General features: G+C 42.7%; 1 protein-coding gene across 2 annotated transcripts in view; it reads left to right on the forward strand.

Annotated features, from left to right (window-relative positions):
• The window catches only part of PCDH15 (protocadherin related 15), a 643,190-nt gene that overhangs the window by 241,610 nt on the left and 385,626 nt on the right, over window positions 1-15,954 (forward strand). For both annotated transcript variants that reach the window (XM_042818673.1, XM_042818671.1), the window contains exon 4: window positions 5,074-5,135. The gene's annotated coding sequence lies outside the window, so the exon portion shown is untranslated. The remainder of the gene's footprint in view (window positions 1-5,073; window positions 5,136-15,954) is intronic.

The following is a 15,954-nucleotide window of genomic DNA, read 5'->3' on the forward strand; positions in this document are numbered from 1 at the left end:
GGCTGTTTTCAGGTCAACTCTGGTTTGTTTTTTTATCTGCTATTCATAACATTTATCTATGGAAAATCAGTCTTTTATAGTACATTTAAATGAATGTGGTGATTGTTATTCCTGCAGTCTTTACTCACAAGCTTCATTATTCAAATCTCTTAGTGCTCCTTATTGATTGGATATTGTTGGACCATTTTCCCCCTACCCATGTTGGTGTTGTGTCCGGGGCCGGCCATGCTGTCTCATGGAAGCGCTTCTCCTGAGCAGGGCTTGAAGTTCTGCCTGTGCTTGGTTCATGCTGCTCCAACTTGACTCAGATGTTTTGTTGCAGTGTGCAGTCATGGTCTTCTATACTCTATACCTTCCCAGCATCTCTGCTCAGTACCGAACAGCCCCATCCCTGTGCCATGCATGGGGCATTGCTTCTTATTAAGCACAGGACTTGATGCTCATCCATCTCACAGGCTGCCTGGTGAGCAGAGTGGGTCAAAATAAGAAATCTGAGTGGAAAGGAGTTAAGTACTTGTCCACTGAAAATGTGAAATGCCTTCATTTGGATGACAGATTTCTTTGGTTTTTCTTTCTGTTTATTTACAGTAATATTTTAACTATTATGTATTTCCTAGTTGAAGAAAAATATTTATAGAATGAGCTCTCGTTCTGGCTTTAATAAAAAACAACAAAAACCTCTTTGAGCAAAGGGCTTTAAATATACTGCAATACTATTAGAGCTCCTAGGAGCTTGTTGCCAGTGCCATCTGCTTCCTCAAGGCACTTGGTCATTCTGGGTACTTCAATGGGGGGATGGGTAGGGAGTTCATGCCTGGCACCAGGGAATAAAACCCTAGGTTGAGCTCAGATGCAGGCAGTGATCCCTTACCTTGCTGTTCTGGCATCACCGTGGGTGGATCTTGCAGAAATTGTTTGCATGGGCAGCAAGAGATCAGCTTTTTTAAAGCTATGTTCAGGGAGGGAAGTTGCCTTGAAGAGCTGGCAGTTTCTCTGTGTGGAGATGATGACTCTGGAGGCAGTGGGCCTGTGTTTACTGTGGGTGCCCCAACCAGCCCTGGGTGCAGAGAAGCAGGGTCCTATGGGACGGCAGAGAGACAGCAGGTGCTGGTGCCTGCTGAGCAGCTGGAGGGGATTCGGGCAGACAGCACGCTGGTAAGAGAGATGATGTTGCTTGTCCTAGTACTGATGATAGGGATTCCAACCCAATCACGCTATAATAGGTGCAGATAGTTCCTGAATATATGTGGAGAAATGGATAGATTGTGAAGAGCTGCCTCTGAGAAACAACCATTACCGGATTGAGAGCTTGTGGGTTAAGAGACCAGCCCAAAAAGGATCTCTGGCAATCAGTGCCTACAACAGGCCTCCCAGTCATGGAGAGCATGTTGGTTAGACCTTACTTGAACTATGAGAGGCATCACCTGTAGGATGAGAGCCTGTGAGAATGATTTTGACCACCCAGACAAATTGAGAAAACAAAACAGTGAGCTGAAAAGCAATCCAGGAGACTTCCTGGTCCAGGTATTGGACAGACCAGAAACAGCTGAGGTGTTACTGGACCAGCTGCTCGCCAGGGCCCCCTGCTGGAGGAAGACATGGAGGTGTTGGAGTGGATCCTGAGGAGAGCCATGAAGATGTTCAGAGAGCTGGAGCACCTTTCTTATGAAGGAAAGGTTGAGGGAGCTGGGCTTGTTTAGCTAAGAGAAGAGAAGGCTCTGGAAAATCTTACTGTGGCTTTCCAGTAGTTAAAGAGCGCTTATCAGGAGGGAGACAAACTTTTTACTTAGCCTAATAGTGATAGGACAAGAATGAACAGTTTAAAACTAAAAGGGGAGATGGAGGTTAGATGTTACGAGTTAATTCTTGACTCGGGATGATGAATCCCAGGCTTAGGCTGCCCAGAGAAGCTGTGTATACCTCATCTCTGGAGGCACTGAAGGCCAGGTTGGATGGGGCACTGGACAGCCTGGTCTAATGGTTGGTAACCAGCCTGTGGTAGGGGGTTGGAACTAGGTGACCCTTAAGGTCTCTTCTAGTGTAAGCTGTTCTATGATGCAGGGATTATAATTTCAGTTGTAAATCATAGTATGTGAAGGCAGAAGTTTCATCAAAGCAAAATGAACTTGTAGGACATTAATGCTGATGGTGGAAGAGGGTTTGTGAAGCCTTACCCTTTCAGTTACCTCACTTCTCAGTTTTTATTTATTTTTAATGACCACAGTAACTATGCTTACTAGGAGCTTCTCAGGTAATTTGCTACTGAGGGACAGAAAACAGATTTGGCATTGTTTCAAACTTTTTGGATTAAATGTTTCCATTTGCTAATGACTTACCTCCTCCTCATTATGCTAGCAGTAGATTAGATTCACAGGAGCCTTTCTGATTTAGCAGTGGCCTGTGTAGCCAAATTGTTTTCTGCTGCAATGCAGCTTCATTGCTATTGTTGTTTTTTTCACCTAATTTTCTGCGTAACCAAATGTGCAAGATTTCTGAGGTAAAAGACAATGAAATAGAGCAAATCTCTCCGAATCCTACCTGCTGCTGTTCTCTGCAAGGAGTTGCAGGGCAGCAGCTGGAAGGAGGCCTGGTGGGCTGAGAGAGGGCAGGGCTGATAGAAGGCGGCGGTGTTGGTTTTTATTCCTGTGAATGCAGCCTGAAAAGTGCTGCCTTTGGATTCTGAAGAATCAGGATTTTGTGCCAGGAAAGCCTCACCTGTGGTAGGTTTCAACTTCCTGCCTGGCAAGACAGGGATCTTCACTGCTGTACTCAGCTTCAGTCTTTCAGCATTAGTTTCCACAAGTTTATTCTTACTAGCAGGGCCTCTTCCCCCCACATTCTGCACCGTGAGGTGATGTGTAGAGCCCAAATGTCTGGGGACAATGCAGAGAAAGCCAGGCCTGTGACCTCTCGCTGCTGGTGGTTCAGTTTGTACCAAGCAGAAATTTGTGTGCGAAACTGCATATTTGAAACATAAACATTTATATTTGCTCATTTGGTTTGAGTGAAAATCTGCTTTGTTACTGCTGGAATGCAGCACAGCTCTGGGATTACTCCCAGAGGAGCAAGCCGTAAGCAGACAGAGAAGCTGGATCCTTTAAAGAAACTTAGTTTGTGTACAATTACATGGTTATTTTCCAGTGCTGGAGAGAGCAAGTTGTGTCCTTTTCTGCATGCTGTTCTGTGATTTGCTTTTGGAGGTACTCTAATTCTGTGTGCCTGGGAAGTTTGTTCAGCATGAGGAAGCCTGTGTGCCTGGGGGAGGTAGTGACTGGCTTGCACTCAAACAAAAGATTTCTGTAAAAAAGAGTGTTAACGAGGTTACAGAGCAGTAGAGGTATTATGAATTGTGCCTCCCAGGCAGCCCTCTTCTTGTCCTTTTAGCACCTGCAGAGGTGCTACTGCTGCCATGGGGAAGGTGAAGCCCAGCACTTCTCCACGATCCCCAGAGCAAGATGTGGTCTTTTATCTCAGAAGCAATGCAGCCACTTGTATCAAGAACACAACTTCTGTGTGATTTAGATTCAATCTGAGCTGTATTGGGTAATGAGAGACTCTGATTGGCAGTCATTAGTTGGGACAGCACCAGCCTTCCTGCTTAAATCGGGGATTCAGTCTCTCATCCCTCTTGATTCTTTGTGGTTGGCAGGGGAGAATTTTGCAAGCCATTCAGACTTTGATTTAATCTTTTTGAAGAGTACTTACAGGCAACTGAGAAATCAGTGTAAAGCTGCTTAGTAAAATAGAAGCAGCCTTCTGAATGGAGAATCTCGTGACAAATGCCATGTAACCCTTTTTAGCTTTAAAGAACACAAACTCTGATTCCAGAAGATCCTGAACTCGCAGCACTTCCGTCCTCAGAAATAATGAAGTACAGACCCAGAGTAAATGTGCTATTGGTACAAGCAGCTGGAGGCATCTGTGTTCCCTGTTGGAAATCTAACAACATTTACAGCCTGCCCAGAGCTGCCTTGACCCAGAGCTACTGCTACAAGGTCTTGACACACGTCTGTTTCTTCTTTCCCCTTTCTGAGATAACTTTTTTTTAATCACAGTAAGTTCCTTCTTGCCTTTTCTATTTGCTTCTTTTATTTTCACTTTTGACTACTTCTTGCTTTTGTGCACTGCCTTGCCTGTTTATTTCTGTGGAAAGAAGTCTGTAGGCAGAGTGCTGTCACCAAGAGGGGCTTTCTCCAGGAGAAAAGGGGTTCCTCCAGGCTTCAGCAGTGCTCCTTCCCATCACAGTGACATTTGACTGATATGGGTAGAATTTGCCAAGCTTTAGGGAAGCATTAGTGAAAATTGTCACTGAGGACGTTTTTGTAAGTGCTTGATTTTAGCAGTTGCCCAGTGTATACCCATTTTGTTTCTTCAGTTAGAATTAAGGTAACTTTTGGCTGTTGAATTGCTTAGTTTGTTTTTTTCACCATTTATTCAATTGCTTAAAGCAGAAACTTAGCTTTGGTCCTGATTACTGGATACATTTTTTTTTTTTTTCCCAGGTGTTTGCTAACAGGGTTTGCATGTGAATGTGTGCAAGTTTGTGGGCTGTATGAGAAAACTGCCATTTATTGGGCTTTGTAACAAATTGAGTCAAATCTGTTTTCCTTTTTGGCTTTGTAGCAAGTGTTGGAAGATTTCTAAGTTCATGTGGCAGCCCAGAATGCTCCTTCTGACCCTGCACAGACCTCCTCTTTTGCTGTGTGTTCCATTTCACTAAGCTCATGCTGTTTCTGTAAAAGTGTCTGAATTATCTAAGTGGATCTTAGTAAATGCACAAGGGTTTGTGATGAGAGAAAACAGCCAATGTTACTGTTCAGCTTTGTCTGACACTTTCAGAAAAAGATTTGGAGGAAACAAATAGACCTTAGAAAGTTGGTGCAATCTGGGGTGCAGAGTTGCTGTGGTAGGAAAAAAATTACAAGTGGCTTCTTGGAAAGCCCCTTCCTGTTGCCCCCCCGTGCACCTTAGTCTTGCTTTTAGAATGGAGCAGCTAGGGATAATTTTAGCAAAATTAGTTGCATTCTGTGAAATGAGCATGAATAACATCTTCCCAATTTTTCATCCCTGTAGGACATCTCTCTGTGACACTGCAGTGTATTTTGATGGAGTATGAAGAGGGCTCAGAAGTTCACGTAAGTCTGTGTATTACAAATGCAAACGTGTCTTTCTCATTTTGAGAGCATTGAGGAGTCTAGATGGAGTGACAGCACGTTGCTGACTGCACTCTGCAGTATCTTTGAAGGTGTTTGGAGGGGCTTTGGGTACTGCAGGGATGGGGCCTGCTTTCCCACTGTCCTGGTTAGGGCAGGCCAGGAGGTTTGCAGGGTCTGTGGGTGCCCTCAGGGCCCTAACATCAAGTGATCAAATGTTAACGTACACTTTGTTGAGCTCGTGGTCTTTCATGTTCTTAGAGGCATTAACACATCTGTTCTGCATTCCAAAAATAAGCAGAATATTAATGTGTGGTGAGGACAACTCTACCTGTGATAATTGCATAGCTGATTTCAGATGTGTAAAGCCATAGGAAGTTACTAAAGCATGGCTGAAATGGTATAATGGTAGGCTGGTGTTGTATTGATTGCCATTCTTACTGTGCAAGGTAAGGCAGACTATACAGCACCTACCCTGTTGTTTCAGTCTGTAGCCAATTTAAGTTAATTTTGCATATTTCTATTGGTAATAGCTTCATTGTAAAAGCCACAGTGAAAAGAATAATGAAGCTATTAACAGTACGCCTTAATCAATGTCCAGTATGTGCACAAAAATCCAAGTGTAGTTATCTGAGACTACCTTCTGTTGTAGTTCCTGGATATTTTGACATGAACCTGAATGTTAATACTATACTGTTGTAGACTGACTAAGCAAGTCAGCTTGACTTCATTTTATTTTGGCTTAGTGTGTTTTTTTGTAGGAATGAAAATGCTATGTTTGTGAGCACAATGGGCGTAAGATGCTGCATATGTTAAAGTCCAAGAAAGACTTTCAGCTTCAAAAAGAACGTCAATGGTTGGAGCAGTGCTGTAAAGTCTGTCAGTGCAAGCTGCAACAGAGCATAGCATTGGGGGCTGGCAAAATTCTGTTGGATTAATCCATAAATCCATATAATTACCTGGAAGGCTTTCGGTAGGAGGGAATAATTAGAGGAGATTCCAATTTCTAAAATTATATTTAATGTTCCTGGCTATTTCTGGTACTTTATTTTCTTTTATTCACTGCCCTCTAGAGGTCTTGCAAATGAAATTAGAAAAAGAGAAAACAAGGTTACAGCAGTGACTGTCTCTGTCTGGTGCTGCTATGCAGTGGCTTGTTCAACCCTTTAAGGTAATTGCATAGGTGCTCCTAGAGCTAAATGAAGTTTCCCACCTTAGCTAGGAAGGAAGGAAAATAAATTTACAATGGGAGAAATCCCAATTTTAACATAGGGACTGGCAGTACCAGTTTTGACATGTATAAAAGCAGCTACGTGGCATTTCAGGTGCCTGCTTTATTATAGCAGTAAGATGGCTTAAAATTGCCAGTGCATCACAGGTTTGTCCACTTAGTCCTTTTAACTTGTTTGCATTAAAAATGTGTTTTGGGGGAGAGATTATGTATGAGCTCTCCTCTGCCTGCCTTCAGGAATTAGTTGTCTTGGTAGCTTGGATACTGCCATGAATGATCTTCTGGGAAGGGCAGGTGGGCAGCAGCATGGTGTGATCAAGTAAGCCTCAATTCTTGAAGAAACTTGTCTGAAAATATACATGCTATCTCTAAAATAAATGAGGGTTTCAGTGCAAGCTTTGCTGCATGCATCAGTGCTTGGTAGCAGCCTAAGAAATGAATATAAATGCATTTTTAACTCTTTCATCCTTTGTTCACTGGAAGCTGTTAAGTGCATTTCGCTCGGCACGAGTGCCTGCAGTTCTATTTCTTAGCACATTAAGGAAATGCTAGTGCTTCTTGGATCTCTGATTGATTGAGAAAAGCTGCTTTCTTCTCTCTATGTGCTATGAGAGTGGATAGGACAAGGGAGAATGGTTTTAAACTGAGATGGGGGGGCTTAGGTTGGATATTAGGAGGAAGTTTTTCACAAACAGGGTGGTGAGGCACTGGAACAGGTTGCCCAAGGAGGTTGTGGATGCCCCATCCCTGGAGGCATTCAAGGCCAGGCAGGATGTGGCTCTGGGCAGCCTGGTCTGCTGGTTGGTGACCCTGCACGTAGCAAGGTTGAAACTAGATGATCATTGTGGTTCTTTTCTTTTCAACCCAGGCCATTCTATGGTTCTATATGCTTTTGTGAGGCAGTTTTAGGGCTCTGTGTTTATTCTCAGAGTGAAGAGAGTGGCAGCTGTTTGGAGAAACCCTTCTTCTGGCTGAAGCGGGCAAGATGTAGGGTAAGCACAGCCGTGCTGTGGAACTGGGGCTTGCTGCAGCATGAACAACCAGGAGGGGTGCCAGAGGGGTTATTTTCGAGGACTGGGTGCACTTCAGGTTGAAACAGTTGGTGCTGAGGACCTGCTGTCTGCCCAGTGCTAGGATGCGTCACTCAGCTTTCAAAGTTGACTGCCTAGGAGTCCAGTTGTTGAGCTTCCATAGCTCACTGCAGTGCACGCCCTTGTGCTATACATGGGGATGATGATGGTGGTTGCCTCAGAAGCACTTGGCTGGCCAGAACTGCCACCTTCCTGTGGAGGCATCCTGATTTGTCTGTATCTCTGTCTTAAACATTAATCATGGATCTCTGATGCTGTAATTATATAGACACTGTGGATTTATATATGATACTTATCTCCATGATTTGTCTCTCCTGTGTATGTCTATAAATTTATTATCCCTGTTCAAGTTTCAGTTATGGGTAGTTTTATAGACTCAGAATTCAACTCAAGTTCAAATTTCAATCTCAGCATAGGGCAATTCTCGGAGAAGAGTATTGGCTGAATTGATTTGTTTGGAATCAGAAAGGGGTTTTGTTTAGTTGTGTTTTAACTAAATGGGAGCAGAATTCTAGTGAGGTTGATTTTCTTGCAAGTTAGTTGTTCTGCTCACTGATTTCCTTCTTGTGTGTAGATCCAGTGTATTCTTAATGCTGCATTCACTGATTTCTCTCCCCATTTGCTCTTCCTGCATTCAGTATCTCAGCTAGAATTGCTGATAAAATTGCCACTTTGTACTTGCAACAACCAATTAGTTTGATAATCTGGAATTAGTTACTTCCTGTATTTTGGTGAACCTGAACCAGGACTTGCTCCAGGGCTGGCAGCCCAGAGATGTTCTCTGCCTGCTGTAAGCAACCCCAGCAGCAATTTGGTTTGCTCCGGGAGCTTTTGGGCAGGGCTTTGTTTTTAACACTGTGGGAATTCAGCAGGTTGCCTTAGATTCTGAGTAAAGCAGGACTTGGTTAATAGCTCTAGGATGAAAATATAGGATTACGTTGTTTAGTCGGGTGTTTCTTTCTGCAGCTTTTCCTGCAAGTGCTGTGAAGTGCAGGTGTTCAGGCACGCTGCAAACCTGACAGTGCAGAGATAACGGGCTGCATGGAGCTGCGGATAGGTTTTAGAAAGCCTATTATCTGATCTCTTCAGTGTACGTATTCTCATCTTTAATGTACTGAATAACAGTGAATGGATTTATTTTCCTGCTCCGGTAGTTATGGAAAGGAAGTGTGTGTAACTCCTCCTTGTGTTTTCACACCCTTAAGGGTGGCTGGGTGAAGAAGGTAGCTCAGAAAGGCTGTGGCCATCAGCTGCTGCTTTTGTTCCTTGTCTTAGAAGTGTCCGGTTCATGTGCCCCAAGACAGTGATCTGCAGTAAACAGCATCAGGTTGTCCACAGGTGGCAACATAGAGTCAGGAGTACCAAGCACACGATAACTACGCTGTCGATTTTGCTAGCACTGATGGAAGTTGGTTGGGGTTTCTTCGTTAATAGCTCCAAGCTAGCAAACGTGTTACAGAAACAGCATGGAGTATTCAGGAATTCATCAATGCATGTTGTTTTGGTATGTTTTGCTATGTTGTTTAGCTATATATTGTATACTTTGATGACATGAAAAATATATGCAGTGCTGAAAAGCCATTTCTTAAAAGCATTCAGTATTAAATTGAAATGGAGAGATGTCATCGTGTCTTCTGTGAGCTATTGTCGTGCTTGGTGGTACACCAATAGTTCAAGTCTTGGTTCTGTAAAGAATCATTCATGCCTTCATAAATCAGCTTCTTCACTCCTCCTTATAGTATGTTTGAGTTTTCTTCAGAGCCTGGAAGGATGAGTGCAGAAATGTTACTGGGAAGCTGTGGGATATGGAGTTCTAGAGTGGCCAGAGGCTTTTGCTGCATTGTACAGTCATACTTCCAGGGATGAGTAGTACTCAGCTGAATTCTGCAGGGCTGTCTACAAATGCTCTCAAATCCAGGGGTAAGGATGGGAGAGACTAGTGCTGAGCTGTGATGCACTTGTTTGTGTCCCTTGCTCAGTCTCTAATATAAACAGAGATATATCAACAGTTGTTTTTCAAGCCGAACTATAAAATAAATCAAACAACAGAACAAGATGGGTAGGTTGAGAGCGTTATGAAGATGTCAGTCCTTTCCATTTTATTTCCTTGCTCTATTTAGAGCTTTATGTCAGCATGTGCGTGTGAACAGGAGAGATGGTACAGGCAAATGACCTAAGGAGGAATCATGTGGTGTGCTGGAACACGTAGACTGAAATAGCTTTCTTTTCCGTGTATCATTTGCCACCTCGTTTTACGGATCTGTTGTTGTGCCTAGGCATACCCTGTTAAAACCATCCCACCGTGGATTTTTCCAGTAACGTCAGAAAGAATAGAAACGTGTGCTAGAGTGACTGAGAGGTCCTAAGCATTCTGGTTTTTGCAAGCAAAAGTGCCTCAAAGAAGCTCAAGGTCTGTCAGTTCAGTTTCTGTACTGAACTTCACCAAATCAAAGCCTTGAAAGTGTTCTTGTTTAAAGAAAAAAAGATGAAAAAGCTATTGCTGGGAGCCAGGATGCCTGCAAGAGAGATGAAAGTATGAGCAGGTTATTTTGTATATTGGTTCCATGCTTTCTTCGAGTTTTTAGGGTGTCGAATATTTTTAGCTTGTTTAATTACTGGTATAATCAAAGTCATAGGATAATGATAGCGTCCTTAGATGCTGAGTAAGGAGCAGTCTGTGTCAGATCTGTTAATGTGATGAGATGCTGATGTTGCAAATAGCCTGCTAAGCATTTGAAGTGAACTTGCATGTCTGGTTATTGCTGAGTGTACAGGGAAACCTTACAACCCCTGAAGCTGGTTGTGGGTGCAGCCCACTGCATCCTTCTGTTGTTGTTGGCTTGCTGGAGCATTGTGTTGCTTCATACCAATGAAGAAAGAAAAGAAACTTAACTTTCAACCCAAAGGTGATCCCAGCTGTATGAGCAGAATAAGGGTTTTAAGTTGTTTGGAACAGCTAAATAAATTCAAGAGTTTTTGTGCACGTGTGTTAATGCCTAGGCCAAAGACAAGTAGAGAGGGGAAATAAGGTTGTGTAGTTGTTCTGTCAACTGCCAAACACAAATGTTTTGGTATAGTCCTTGGAGTGAAGCTTCTATTTTCTTCAGTTTAATAACTCAAAAATCTGTGACTGTAATTTGCTGCTGCATAACTCATTGGCATTACAATTTAATTCTGTCTATTCATTTCTGCACCTGTGAACCGCCAAGTGTGTTATTAGTGATAGATATGAAAGGACCTCTGTATTTCTCTGCAGCAGAACGTTGCTTCTGACAATCACTGTGAGGCAGACAAGAAGGGTGTGTCATTTTTAGAGGGCGGGTTCGGTGCAGAGGATTTATTTTTCCATTGTTTTATTTCATTAAATAATGAAGTGGCTGAATACTGCGCAGTTTTGGGAGGTGTAAAAAAAAAAAAGTTCTGCCTGTGGTATTTTTCTGTGAAAAACTTGTCTCCAAGCGTGTTTCTTTAACTGTAACACGAAATGCAGCTCAGGTGCTGTACTGTTTAGAAGTTCTTCTTGAAGTGGAATCCCTATTTCATGCGTTGGCCAAAATTTCCGTTTCATTGAGTTGCTTCTTGAATTGCATGGCCTTTGCTTTTCAGCCCACAAAGCGCCAGCAGAGCAGGTTATTTTGGGAAACTATCCCTGTTTAATACCAAAGAATTACTAACTATAATTCAGAGCAGTACAAATAACTATTTATTATGTCTTGACATCTCACTGTGACCCAGATGTTTCAGGCTTTTAAAGTTATCTAGGTGAAGGCTGCTCTACTTCCGTTGCCATCATATTTTCCAAATTTACTGTAAACCGACCTATCTAGCAACTCCAAGATGAAATGAGAGTTTTAAGCCTCTAAGAGGAGTCTGAATTTTGGTTTATAAACAGTTTCAGTGTAATACACAAAGTCCTACTAATGACATTGACTTTGTGTAGGTTAAGGAGGGGGGAAAAAAGAACGGCATCTTCTTGAGCTACCTGTAACCAACTTTATAGTTTCTGTAAATCAAGGAAATTGTTTCTTGATGTCAGCACTTTGTGTGCTTAGTAATTCTTCAGTGAACATTACAAGGAACACTTTCTTGTAGCCTAGTGTTAACTTCTGTAATTTATTACTGTTAGTGAGAATTTTATTTCCATTTTTCATGTTGAACATCTGAGAATGTGTTGGAACTGGGATTAAGTTACAATGCTGTTCTGCCTCTTGTCGTGTTCTCCTTTGCTTCTGGCTGAATCTGCCCTACCATTGGCATAGGGTGATGCCACACTGCAGTTGTGCATGGGAGCTGCAGGGAGCGGGATGGCTGTGGTTGGAAGCCTCCTCTGTTCCTGGGTGAGGTGCATCTACCTGTGCTGTCCTCCCAAAAATAGGGGTATGTTTCAGGCCTTGTGCAGTGTGGATAGCCATGATGAATTTAACATCTTAACTTTTTGGTCCAGTAGTGATCATTAACAGTATTTATACACAGCTTTTTCCTTATATCTCTCCCTGTTTTTAAGGGGGGGTGGGTGGGGAAGCAAAAGCCCTTTCTGATGGCAGGTTAGGTTTTATCAAAAGTTAGTTCTCACTATGGTTTAAGGTAGTAAGGAATCTCTTTTGCCAACTCACACCCTAAGCTTTCCAGAATATGACTCAGAGTGGGAGCCTGAGTCCGATGGTAGAAAGCAGGCAGAGAGCGAATCTGTAATGAATCAAGATAAGCTTATTTATTTTTCTTTTCGAATACTGTTTAGTATTCCTTCTTTTTTTGATGCAAATAGGGGCGTTACTTTCCTAATCATTGCTTAAAGTTTTATAACTTAGTATTGATGCCTGGGAATCATGGGTACTGCAAGCATGTACCTTTCAAATGCATGGGACACCATGTAGCAAGTGATCTGCTCATGTCACAAGTCATCTCAGAAAAAGGCTGGATTTAGTTCTCTTTGCTGCAGTTGAGAAAAAGCCAAAATTCATCTGTTTTTTTGTTTTTTTTTATTATTATTATGAATTTAATTTTAAAAAAGTGGCTTTTTTATTCCTCCATTGACCTTGGTTGCAATGTTTTGAGACATTTGACTAGGCATAAGCTGCAGTCACTTAATTTCACAACGTAGGCAATGCATCAGAAGGGCTCACTGTTGAGCATTTATTTGATATTATTCTGTGCCAAAACCATGCACTGGGGCACTGCTTGATTTTACTCATGTCTGACTCTTCCATCAGTCTTTTTCAGTACCCAGTGTAGCCATCTGTCATACTGAGATAACATTTGGGCCCCCACTGAATAAGATTCATGTTGGAAAATTCAGTATAGTTGAATAAAACTGCAAGACAGGCATTTCTACTTAATTCTTTCTCAGAAAAAATACATCTGAACAGCATCCTTTGATGTACGTGTAAACCAGGATCTGCCCACCTCTGTAATCAGTCCAATTCAAATGCTTCTCTCTAATAATGATTTTCTTTCTTTTGGTAAAGGAGATTGGTGCTGATAACAGCTTTTAGTTTTACCCCAGAAATTTGGGGTTATTGACTTACGTAACAAACATCAAAGATGCCTGGTACCAAGTTTTTCTTCCTACCAGATTTCTCTTTGAAGCTGTAATCAAAGCTAGCAGCTCTGCAATTGATTTCAGCAGCAGGACCAACAAGTATCCTGCATGGAAGTAAAATCTGAGATTTGGCATTAACAGATGCATACTATTTCTAAATACTTGTGTTTCCAGTTATTGTGACTATCATCTGATGTAGGCCAGCATTATTCAGTCTAGCCAGCCAGGATTGTCAGCTAATAAATTTCTTTATGATGCAGAGGAAACTGAAGTTGCTCATGTATGGGAGAGGTCTGTAATAAATTGTAATTAACACACAAAGGAGAAAAAGGACTTAAGACTTCTGGAAATACTTTGAAAATGGCTCAATCTAGAAACTTTTCCCTGCTCACCAGAGAAAAGAACGTCAGGAAAATCTTTCTTTCTTCTGCTTGAAGGCTGGTAGTTTTGTGCTGGCCTTATGGAATGTCTGAAATTATCCTGCAGGAATGGTGGTGGGAAGCAGCTTGCCTGCTTTCTGTGTCATCTTGTATAAGCATTGGTTGAAGCACAGTCTTTGGAATACAGGTCTGTATGTAGATAAGACACTTGTTGTTTTGAAGTTAAAATGAGATTGTTGCGTTGAGAAGTATGATGAGATGTGACTTTTTGTGTGAAGATCGCATTTGTTTAGTGTATTTTTGTTTTTAAGTTAGTATCGAAGGCAGCAGTTAGATAACGTATTTACCAGTCTTAGCAAGCATACAGAATCTGAGGAAGCCGAACTTTGCAGAATTTAGCATTAGTGAATGTATAAAACTGCCAGGTCACTGCAATACCTACACACATTCTTCCAAATGTGGAGAAAATAAATATGTTCTTCCTTGGTGGCATTCAAGATCTTTGCTTTAAACACTTATTTAAAAAGCTGTAAGCATAGAATGGCCTGGATTGAAAAGGACCACGATGCTCATCCAGTTCCAACCCCTTGCTATGTGCAGAGTCGCCAACCATCAGGCCAGGCTGCCCAGAGCCACATCCAGCCTGGTCTTGAATGCCTCCAGGGATTGGGGCATCCACAACTTCCTTGGGCAACCTGTTCCAGTGTGTCACCACCCTCTGAGTGAAAAACTTGCTCCTAATATCTAACTTGAATCTCCCCTGAACACTGTGGTGGATGACTTGTGAGCATCACGGGTGTCTGGGACAGCCTAGTGGCTATTAGTTGACATACATACACACATTTACATGAAAAGCCTTCTTGTGTTCTGAAAAGATAGCATGTCTGTTGAAAAAAGATCTAGGTATGTGGCAAGGAATAGACAAATGTTGAAGTTGATGCTAAGCCACTGACAGTAGGAGATGCAGGAGGACTTGTATCCTGAGCACCTGTATGAAGAAAATGATTGTCCCAGAATCTGGTGTGGCTGAAAAAGTAAACTGCTGGTGCTCTGAAGTCATGTTTAGATTGGTGTTTTGACTGAGAGTCCTGTGGCTGTCATAAAGGAAAAACCTAATGCTGGACTTACTGGGGAAAAAAACAAAATAGCAAGCATTATGGTAATGAGCTGCACGTGTGGTGCTGTTTTGGTCACTCAAAAGGACCAATTTTTAACTGAAGATCTATTAAGGAGGGGAAAATAATTACAGGGAGTGGCAACAGAGAGGGTAAGTGAAAACTGAGTGATACAGGTAGTAGAGTAGCACAAAATCTTGCTCCCATGATTCCCATGAAGCAGGCAGTGCATCTACAAGACAGCAGGGTCCAAGTAAACTAGGGAAGCCGTTCTTCTGGGAGCTCCTGGGAGGTGCTGTGAAGGGTAAATCCATTAAAGGCCATTGTCTGTGGGGACATAACCTTGGCTTCAGCAAGTCTGAGCAGCAGGTGGCTGGAGATTACTGTGAGCAGGAATCACTCATGCTTTCTGTTGTTGCTCTCTTCCCTGGGCTTGTCTTGCAAGCACCAGGCAGAGGCAACGCGACGTGGCAGAGTTCTTCTCTGTCCTATGCTTTGCTTTTAATAAAGCAACTGATATACATAAATTAGGGTACACACAAGTTGCAAATCTTTGCTGAGCATCTTCAGCCTATGGCTTAAATGTATCTTTTGTTACACAGGGCTATGAGCATTCTGTTAGCAGTAGAATTTATAAGGTAGTTGTAATTGAAATGTGAGGATTTATTCAACACAAGATTGGGATTAAAGCAAGAAGGATTCAATACAGTAACTCAAAGCTTGATGACGGTGCAGTGTGATAGGTGGGAAAGCAGTTACAGTGATTAGAAATCCATTTGGCGAAGTACCAAGGTCTGAACGTTGTGCAGTAGTGCAGGATGAAAGATATAGCAATGAGATGATGAAGGGCTTCTTTTGATTAAACTGGGACACAGCTTGCTGTGGTACCATACCGTCTCACTAGGTACGCTGCTGTTTGCCTCTGGTTTGATGACTGCCTATGATGCCTAATTTCCAGTAACCCTTTCTGTAAAGAAGTGTTTCCTGATATCCAACCTAAACCTGCCATGGCACAACTTGAGGCCATTTTACCTTGTCCTGTCACCAATGAGAAGAGACCAACCCCGCTCTCGCTGTGAGCCCCTTTCAGATATTGGAAGAGAGCAGTAAGGTCTCCCCTCAGCCTCCTTTTCCCCAGACTGAACAGCCCCAGTTCCTCCAGTCTCTCCTCCTAGGCCATGTTCTCCAAGCCCTTCCCCAGCCTTGTTGCCCTTCTCTGGACCTGCTTCAGCACCTCCGTGTCCTTTCTGTACTGAGGTGCCCAAAACTGAGCAGAGTACTTGAGGTGAGGCCTCACCAGTGCCAAGTACAGGGCAGGATGACTTCCCTGGTCCTACTCACCACTCCATTCCTGATCCAAGCCAGGATGCCATCGTCCTTGGCCACCTGGGCACATTGCTGGCTCATATTCAGCCAACTGTCCATCAGAACACCAAGGTCCCTTT

The sequence above is a fragment of the Centrocercus urophasianus genome, unplaced genomic scaffold, assembly GCF_019232065.1.
Source record: "Centrocercus urophasianus isolate 14NV4802_14NV808 unplaced genomic scaffold, USGS_Curo_1.0 seq_17, whole genome shotgun sequence".
Classification (NCBI taxonomy): domain Eukaryota; kingdom Metazoa; phylum Chordata; class Aves; order Galliformes; family Phasianidae; genus Centrocercus; species Centrocercus urophasianus.